This window comes from Mytilus trossulus, chromosome 13 (genome assembly GCF_036588685.1).
Source record: "Mytilus trossulus isolate FHL-02 chromosome 13, PNRI_Mtr1.1.1.hap1, whole genome shotgun sequence".
NCBI lineage: Eukaryota > Metazoa > Mollusca > Bivalvia > Mytilida > Mytilidae > Mytilus > Mytilus trossulus.
The window spans coordinates 50,058,099-50,067,220 of NC_086385.1; the positions used below are offsets into that span (position 1 = coordinate 50,058,099).

Consider the following 9,122-nt stretch of genomic DNA (forward strand, 5'->3'; position numbering starts at 1 on the left):
CAGAAAAAAAAAGTTGTTAACTTGTGGACAGGATGTTGTGCCACAAACATTCGGTGTCAATATTTCTTTAGTACACCATATCCGGATTTCGACAATAAATGTCTCTTCAGTGATGTTAGGGATCGAAACGGTATTTGGAAGGCCAAATAAAAAGTACCCTCATTTTTTAGAGAAAGTACCCTCATTTTTAGATTAACTCTTGAATTTTAAGAGTCAATATATAGGATGAACGGATCATATAAACCGGAGGGAAAATATGATACATGCCCAAACAAAAAATATAAACGAGTATAAATTGAAAACTACGTTCAAACCTATGACTGCGTTGGATAAAAACCGCAATTTTTATACGTGTGCATGTCAAACAAATTTCGTTGTAGAAGGGTCTAAAAACAGCACAAACAACATTTTCCAAAAGACCAAAAGAGTGAAAAAGTATATTTAAACAAAACGCATTTGACTAACAGGTCGAACAACTGATGTTCTTTAACCCTGCTGACTGCCATTGACGATTGCCAAATAAAATTGATCACAAGATGTAACAAACTGGATCTCAATATAAATTTAATACGTCACAGAAAAAAAAGTTGTTAACTTGTGGACAGGATGTTGTGCCACAAACATTCGGTGTCAATATTTCTTTAGTATATATATATATACGACCAAACGTTTTCAATTTTAAGGTCGTATAAAAACCTAAGCATTTAAAGCATATATATATAAATAAATATAATAGTCATTTGTTTTTGTCTCAACCTTCTTTTCTATAACTTCATTATTTTTGGATATAACTCAGCACCATAACGGGTGTTGTTTCTCGATTACATTAATCTAGTAACGATAATCATCATGGATCTCTGGTCTCATGGATCTTGCAGAAAAAGGAAAAGCGACCATACTGAAGTTAAAGAAGGAATAATTCTATTTCTTTGTGAACAGAGACAGAGTATTGAATATTACTCCATTAGAACTAATCCAAAAACGATAAGTAGACTGACAAATCAATTAAGTACTGGGCATCGCAAGGGGGCAGTCCTGTCTGCGTACTCATTACTCCGTTTAGATAAATTAAGTGGTATAAGAAAAGCAAAATGAGTATGTTAAATTTGATGTATGCCTTTTTGTGATTCTTCGTTACATTTGTTGTTTTTATAGTGATATTAAGATGATAACACAATATTGACTGCTGTACCCCTATTTTTGACATTTTTACTCTTTGAGTATGTTTGTTTTGTCCATACATCGTTGACAATGTAATGGAATTTGATGCGACTGCCATACAAGTGAGAGGTTTAGCTAGCTATAAAACCAGGTTCAATCCATTTTCTACATTAGAAAATGCCTGTACCAAGTCAGGAATATGACAGTTGTTATCCATTCGTTTGATGTGTTTGGACTTTTGATTTTGGATTTTCCTCGGAGTTCGGTATTTTTTGTGTTTTTACTTTTTTCATCAACTTTTGATAAATCAAGAACTGGGCATCGCAAGGGGTCAGTCGTGTCTCCGTTTCACCAACTTAAATCCTTCTCTTTATAGATAAATAAAAGATAAATAATACGGTTCACTCATAAATGCATTACTGATAAAAGTTTAGGTTAATTAGGTTTTTTTTTGTAGTACATCAGATCCGTTAAAATACAATTAGAACTGGAAAAAAATATTACCCCTTAATTTTGACAAATACTCCTTGTTTGGAGAAAAATTGCAAATGTAGTGATCCTGAACACAGCTTTTTGTTTCTTCATCTGTAAGCACACTGATGCATCTTTAAACTACTGTAAATCATCCAAAATGATGACTTTTATTGAGGAGCAACCACTTTTCTTAAAACTAGAGCCTGTATCGCTCACCTGAATCTACCTTTGAAATCATATAAAAAAAAAAGATAAAATTTGGCTACAAAGTAACAACACTTGGCCAGCACCTCATTAAGAAAGGAACATTTATGCTATATTTGGTTTCATTCCATTCAGTGGTTCTCTAAAAGAAGTCATTTGTATAAATTTCCCATAGGGTCCTATGTTAAACTAAGTCCCACGATGGCGGCCATCTTGAATGATGGACCAGCTAAAAAGCAACAACACTTGGTCAGCACCTCATAAGGAACATTCATGCCATGTTTGGTTTCATTCCATTCAGTGGTTCTCTAAAAGAAGTCATGTGTATGCATTTCCCATAGGGTCCTATGTTAAACTAAAGTCCCCCGCTAGCTGCCATCTTGAATGATGGATCGGCTACAAAGTAACAACACTTGGTCAGCACGTAAGGAACATTCATGCCATGTTTGGTTTCATTCCATTCAGTGGTTCTCTAAAAGAAGTCATTTGTATGCATTTCCCATAGGGTCCTATGTTAAACCAAGTCCCCATTGGCGGCCATCTTGAATGATGGATCGGCTACAAGTAACAACACTTGATCAGCACCTCATAAGGAACATGCATGCCACGTTTGGTTTCGTTCCATTAAGAGGTTATCTAGAAGTTCAAAATGTAAAATGTTAATGACGACGACGGACGCCAAGTGATGAGAAAAGCTAACTTGGGCCTTCGGGCAAGGTTAGCTAAAAAGGGGGATCCGAGTCTGATGAATTGTTTAAACGTGTGAACACATCTTAAGTACAGGCAACTAAACAATGCCATTAACCAATTAGACAGGTACAAGTTTTTGGACACCAAATTAGGATTATTCAATTCTTCCTTTAGAGGCAAGGAACTTTGTAGTTCCAATTTTAAAAAGAGAATACACTTAAACCAAGTTAGTTAGGAAACCAAATGTCTTCAGATGAGGTAAATTACATGTTAAAATCATTGCAATATCGTCAGTCATGACAACCATACATTTTCAAATTAATACATCCAGATCTTTATTTAAACCTAATTGTGCTCAGTTGATCAATTAAATATTTCTATTGAAAATTCTTCAAATCTCGTTATTGTGCTGTCTTTTTTGTTCTTGTACTGTATGCCATTTTTCTTTGATGACCTGTATTCCTATTTCAAGTCAATAAATGGAATATATCGACTTTCAAGAGGTTAAGCTAGCTATAACACCATGTTTGTTCCACAATTATCCAAGAAAATGCTTGTCAATGTACCAGGTCAAATCTAAGAGTTGTTTTTGCTTTCGATTACAGACTTTCCAGTTCAATTTTTCCTGTGGAGTTACCAATATTATTACAAGTCATGTGGTGATTTTAGGTAAGTAAATTGTATATCTAAATTGAATCTGATATTTGCCTAACTGCCATACATGTATTATCAAATTATCTGTATCTATTATGGTTTTTACCATATTCAGGTGGTTCACAAGGAAGTGGTACCCTGTACTTTTACCCTTCTATAATACTGTCCGAGAAGTAACGCCCGATTTGAAGAATTATTACTTAAAAATCATTGAATCTATTGCGATTATCATTGGCCATCAATGAGAGAATATTTATCTTAGCTGCCAAGACAACAGTGAGAAATGCAAGAGTTGAAATAATAATAATCTTTTTATAGCGATTTTACTAGACAACCTGGCTAATTTCAACCACAATATCAGACTAAAAATACAAATTTTGATTTTTTTTCTTTTAATATTTTCAAAACCTCAACTGAACAATTCAATCCATGCAATTTCATGTCTTTGGATAAATTGGATCATTGCCAAGTCCGAGATATTACAAAATATGTTCTCATAGAGGAGCCACCAAAGCCTCAACAGTGGTTACCATACAGATGCCTAGCCTGGTCACCATGGAGACTTCCACGCAGTAGACACCAATTCTTCTTCTTCCTCATTCTTCTTAAATAGATAGTTCCCAAAGTTGAGCCCTCGATGACAAATTGTTGTTGTTGCTTTGTGTTGCTGTTGTTGTAAGTCGTGTTAGTGCACCATGACAACATATTGTTGTTGTAACAGCCATGTTTTCAGTCGAAAGCATGGTACCTGGTCAAACTAAGACTTTGATCACGTGACCATGCTAATTCATCATCATCATTGTTTTCATCATCAAAAGGAGTTCTCAACTGAACACATGGTTGCAATACCTTGGTCTATAGCAGAACACATCAATTGGAATTTTGAAAATAAACGATGGCAACGTCTACTTAGACCTGAAAGTAAACAAATGCAGCTGATAAAAAACTATTCATTCTTGAAGTGTACAACCTGTATCATTGTGTTCAATGATGACAAAATGTCAAACAAAAGTATAGTCTATTTTTAAAAAAATATACAAGAAAGGAAGATTTTTCCAATTTTGATTTTTAAATTAAACACTTTTGTATCATATTGTACATGCAACCCTTTCAACAGTACTAAATCAGTCACAGCTTATAATATTCCATAGAAAATTTTGATATGAGTATCTGAAGAATCAGTTATGAAATACAATTCATGCTTTTAGAGCTGCAATATAATCATCTCTAGATCTACTGAATCAAGACTGCATTGTCTGTCTTGTTTAATCGAGATCTGTTATTGGTAGTTTGTATATTTTCCTTTTGATCTTACTGCCCAAAATTTTGGAGTATCAACGTACTGGCTGTATCACTGAAAATATTAGGCAATACATAGTGTGATGTCATAATTACCGACAAACAGAATAATAGGTAGTTTCGTTCTTGATACTGACAATATCATATGGAATATCTCAAATCACACTAACAGCAGTGTTCTCCCCAGGCCCTTAAAGGACCACGGGCCCGCGATGTATAATTTTCTACCGCGGTGGTATCGTTCTTGCCGCGATGTATAATTTTTCTCCGTGGTGCCAAAGTTTTCTAAAATCGTATTAAAATCGGTAAAGTTTCAGTGAGGGTTAAAATTTTATATGAAAATTGACCAGTTCTAACCACAATGAACCAGTTTAATCCAGTATTGACAAGTAGATTGTTTACACCACGTGATCGATTTACCTGTCGAGTTTAACCTTGATGATTGGATTTAATCGATGTACACAATTCTCTCGTGTTTTAATTAATTAAGAGATCATAATTTTAATAACAGACTTGTAATAGGGGACAAGCAAACATTTGTTAATGAACTCTATTACGCCAGTCTTTAGTCAAAATAATTTGCCCGTTAGAAATTAATTGTGGAGTAACTTCCCCTGAATTAGCTTATTACAAATAAATGCTCCTCACATATAATTTCTCATTGAAAATTAAAATAAATTACAAATCGAATGCAAAATTATATTAGAATGTTACATTAAGGATAAAAACTTTGGTGGAACATACCAACACAAATGTTTTGCAAATTATTTTAGAGAATCATACCTTTATTGATACAAAGACATTTTATATGAAAATAATTTGTTATAATAAAATTGGTTATTAGCCTAAATTTATTAAGATTGATAATCTATAAATTGCTGTGCGATATCATCGTGTAGTATGTAATATATCTGTTGTATATGTATGTTGAAGAATTGAATAAATATAAAATAATTTAATGTAATAACTTATATGCATAGGAAATTAAATAAATTAGTGGTTGTTAAAAAGAATGGAAAATAGTTTATACCTTACTGAAGGTTATGTATCAAATATTAATCTTGTTCAAAGTTCATTGTTATGGTCAAATCTAACATGGGGAATGTGTAGTGAAACTACAAGTACTGGGATAAAATGGCTTGATCAAAATATAAGAAGTGACTTTAGTTTAAAGACTAATTGTGCTTTCTTTTCTTTTTCAAAGATATTAAAGTATACAAACTGTTTTATTGATTTACTTTTTCTACCAATAATGTTCTGACCCAAAGTCCATACAACACAGTACCACAGTAAACAAAACAAAGGCCAAAAGGTAATGACAAAAACTAACAAGAAAAAAATAAGCGAAGCAACGCGACACAAAATATTTTAAAATTCATTTCGTCACGCGTTACCCTGGTGCTATCCAAAAATCCTGGGGAGAACACTGTAACAGGCTCGTTTAGATATTCCACATGATTTCTTCAGTATCGAAAAGGAAACTCCCCATTATTCTAAATGTATTATTCTGTTGCACCACTGTCACAGGTTTAGGAGGCGTTTGGATTTCCACCAATATTTTTAACCCTTACATTCTGTAAGTATGTGCCCGTTCAATGTATGATGCTTGTTGGTTGCTGTTATAAAATTTTACATATATCAAGTCTTTTTTGAATTGCTTGCATGTCATTTCTAGAACTTTTGTAGTAGACTGTTGTTTAGGCGTAGCTCATTGATGAAGTGCTGCCACCAAAATTCAAATTTGATCTGTTTTGTGGTAATATACATTGTGTACAAGTTTTACGACATTTGGTGGAGGCAAACTTAAGTTAAGAGAAAGAAAACAAAAAAACATATGCCCTCGCGCAACGGCATAAAATACATTCTTGATATCAGCATCTTTTCAAAATGTCAACTTCCCTTCCTGAAAAACACCTTTTTATAGCTCATTGTTGACCTTGTGTTTCATTCAATTTATCTCATTAGGGAGCTATTCAAGTACACAAGATATTTATCTGTTAACAATTAAAAGCCACAAGGTCCATTGATCTTTAATAATAGCTATATATAGTGACTCGACGGCAGTCTTCAAATGATTTTTTTTTATGTTTTCAAGTTAATATTAAATACCTTGCACGCATCTTCCTCCTTTTACGCTTCAACCTCCTCATACGCTTCTTACGCCACTGAAAAAGAAAAGTAAAATGTTTACCCTTTTAGATACAAACAAAATGAACATCTTTTTCGAAATCTACAAGGGTGTCTTTTACGTGCTAGAGATATGGCTCTCTCTTAACACGGGTCAGACATTTATCGTCCCCTTCCGACGGACTATCATCAACACCCTTGTAGATTTCGAAATAGAGTAGGCTAATGCCGCTACAAGGCAGAAATCGCACCCGCAAAGTGGAAAGGGATTAATATAAGTTGCAAAACTTGTTTCCCAATCCACTATAAATAAATATGTTTACAATAAAATAAAATGAACATCTTATTCCTCAATCATTATCACTATTTGACCGCCTTACATGCTACTTCCTGTAATGTTTATACCTCATAAAAAATATCTGATGCAACAATGAAATGCCAATAGTTGAAGGGGGACACTTTCTGGGGTCAGCCCAGAATACAATGTAGCGATAAGGTGTATATAGCCTTCAAATCATTTTTTTGGTGAGATTTGCAATTTTTACACATTATAGAACAGCATTGAAATTTGATAAACCCAAAATGGACTTTTCAAAGAATTCCAAACATTTGTTCTCATTCTAGAACATTGTATGGACAAAATAAATATATAATTTGAGGGGAGGTGATGGTTCTGTATGCACACTAAGACACATGGCAGTGTATTCAGTTTGATGATTATGAATATGGCAGAAGATGCCGGATTTAAGTGTTTTTTGTTCCTAGTAGACTAAAATTTGGTTCTGCACAGCAACAAAGGTTGAAATCCAGCAACTTTTGCAACACGTGTAAAAGAATATATAGTAAATTATATGGCTTCAATTTAAGGGGGGTCAAAGATTATGGAATTTCTCGTTCTATTATTTTAATATTAGCATATCCTACCGTAGTCTAAGATCGTTCATCTTGTCAGTTCGTTAGGTATTTGTGTTTGAACTTAACACACGGGGAAACTCCGCATTGATGTCACTACGGTACTTCTGGCGTAGAAAAACAGTGCAAAATACGTTTTTTCTCCATTTTTGAATAAAAAAACATTTCTAAAGGTAAGTTTTCATTGTTGTTCTCAATTATTGCCAAAAAATGCCAATTTTCTAATGCCCGTTTCAATCCCAACTTCCGAATATTTAAAAACATTCTAGAACTTCACAAAATCCCATTTCCGGCCTCCATTGCTTTGTGTACATTCCATTCAGCGTCATCAATCTTGTAGCAGGCAATACAGGTCAAGCAAATCGTATTTTTAGGAATTTATAAATGACATGCTCCTTACCTCTTTCTCGATTTTCCCGCGAAAAAAGCCCAACCAAAATGAAAGGAAAACTATATGAAAAAACGATGTCCATGCCATAATTTTGAACAGGCATATAGAGTTGGTTAATAAGAAACAATTTACATTTATTTTTCATAGAATTTCCTTTTTATTCATTATAAAAAGATCGATATTCTGACCATCATGACTGTAGGTAAATATTCATACAAAATTTCCTTGATGTCAAAAGGGATGGCAAAACAAGAGTTTTCCTGTTGAATAAAACCCAGAACTATTGCAAAATATTTTGAAGCAATATCCCAGAAAGAAATAACGTAATTGACGTAGACTGAAAAATCCCCTAATTGACAGTAGAGCAATTTGATTGGATATAACGGATTGACATCACGTGATTTTGACTCCATTGAAATTTTAATGTAAACAAACAAGGTCAGAAGGTTCCGTATGGGACATCATCGTACATTTAGTTACTGACAAACAATTACGAGTTATCAAGCTTGCCAATGCATGGTTATAAAAAATTAAAGCTAAGTCTACAGAAAAAATAAGAAAAAAATAGCCTTAGTATAACGACTTAGCATTACACCTGGATACAGGTTGTCATGGTGGATACTAAATCAATGTGATACAGCTGACAATAGTGTTACTACAAGACACGAGATATGTTGACACCGACACCCTTAATTCTCAAAATCGTAAATGTTCGCATGCTGGAACAGCAATCCACATGGCCGAAGTTTACAAGTTCAATTACCTCAAATTACAATTAATACATCACACATTTTTTTGCAATAAATCATTAAAACTCTGAATGGAAGATGTTGCAAGTCACTAAGTGTTGCAAATTAACATTATCCCCGTTACAAACAAAATGCATCAATGGTAGGAAGGTAATGCGTGTTATCCGACATGTTTAGGATCATGACTAATTAGATACAAAAATTAAGTTACATGCTTACCTTTGCTCTCATCTTGCTATATTATCTGAAAGAAATGAAAATACAACTATAGAATAACAAATTAACAAAAGATGACAAAAAGTTAAAGTGATTCAAATGGATTTGTTTTTAGAAAATTTCATGCGACCTACCAGCAACACGAAAGCGGAAGAAAGGACATAGCCTATGTTCAAAATGGGTTATTAAAAATTGGGAATACTCTTTAAAATAACATATAAAACACAACAATCATATGCAAATTC

At 33.5% G+C, this 9,122-nt stretch overlaps 1 long non-coding RNA gene across 1 annotated transcript; it reads right to left on the bottom strand.

Annotated features, from left to right (window-relative positions):
* Positions 1–3,558: 3,558 nt before the first annotated feature.
* Positions 3,559–9,072, bottom strand: LOC134693934 (uncharacterized). The gene is made up of 4 exons (XR_010102525.1): positions 9,012–9,072; positions 8,881–8,905; positions 6,592–6,647; positions 3,559–4,098 (listed from the first exon to the last, which is right to left on the bottom strand). It is a non-coding gene; the product is annotated as an uncharacterized LOC134693934 (long non-coding RNA).
* Between the last annotated feature and the right edge of the window lie 50 nt (positions 9,073–9,122).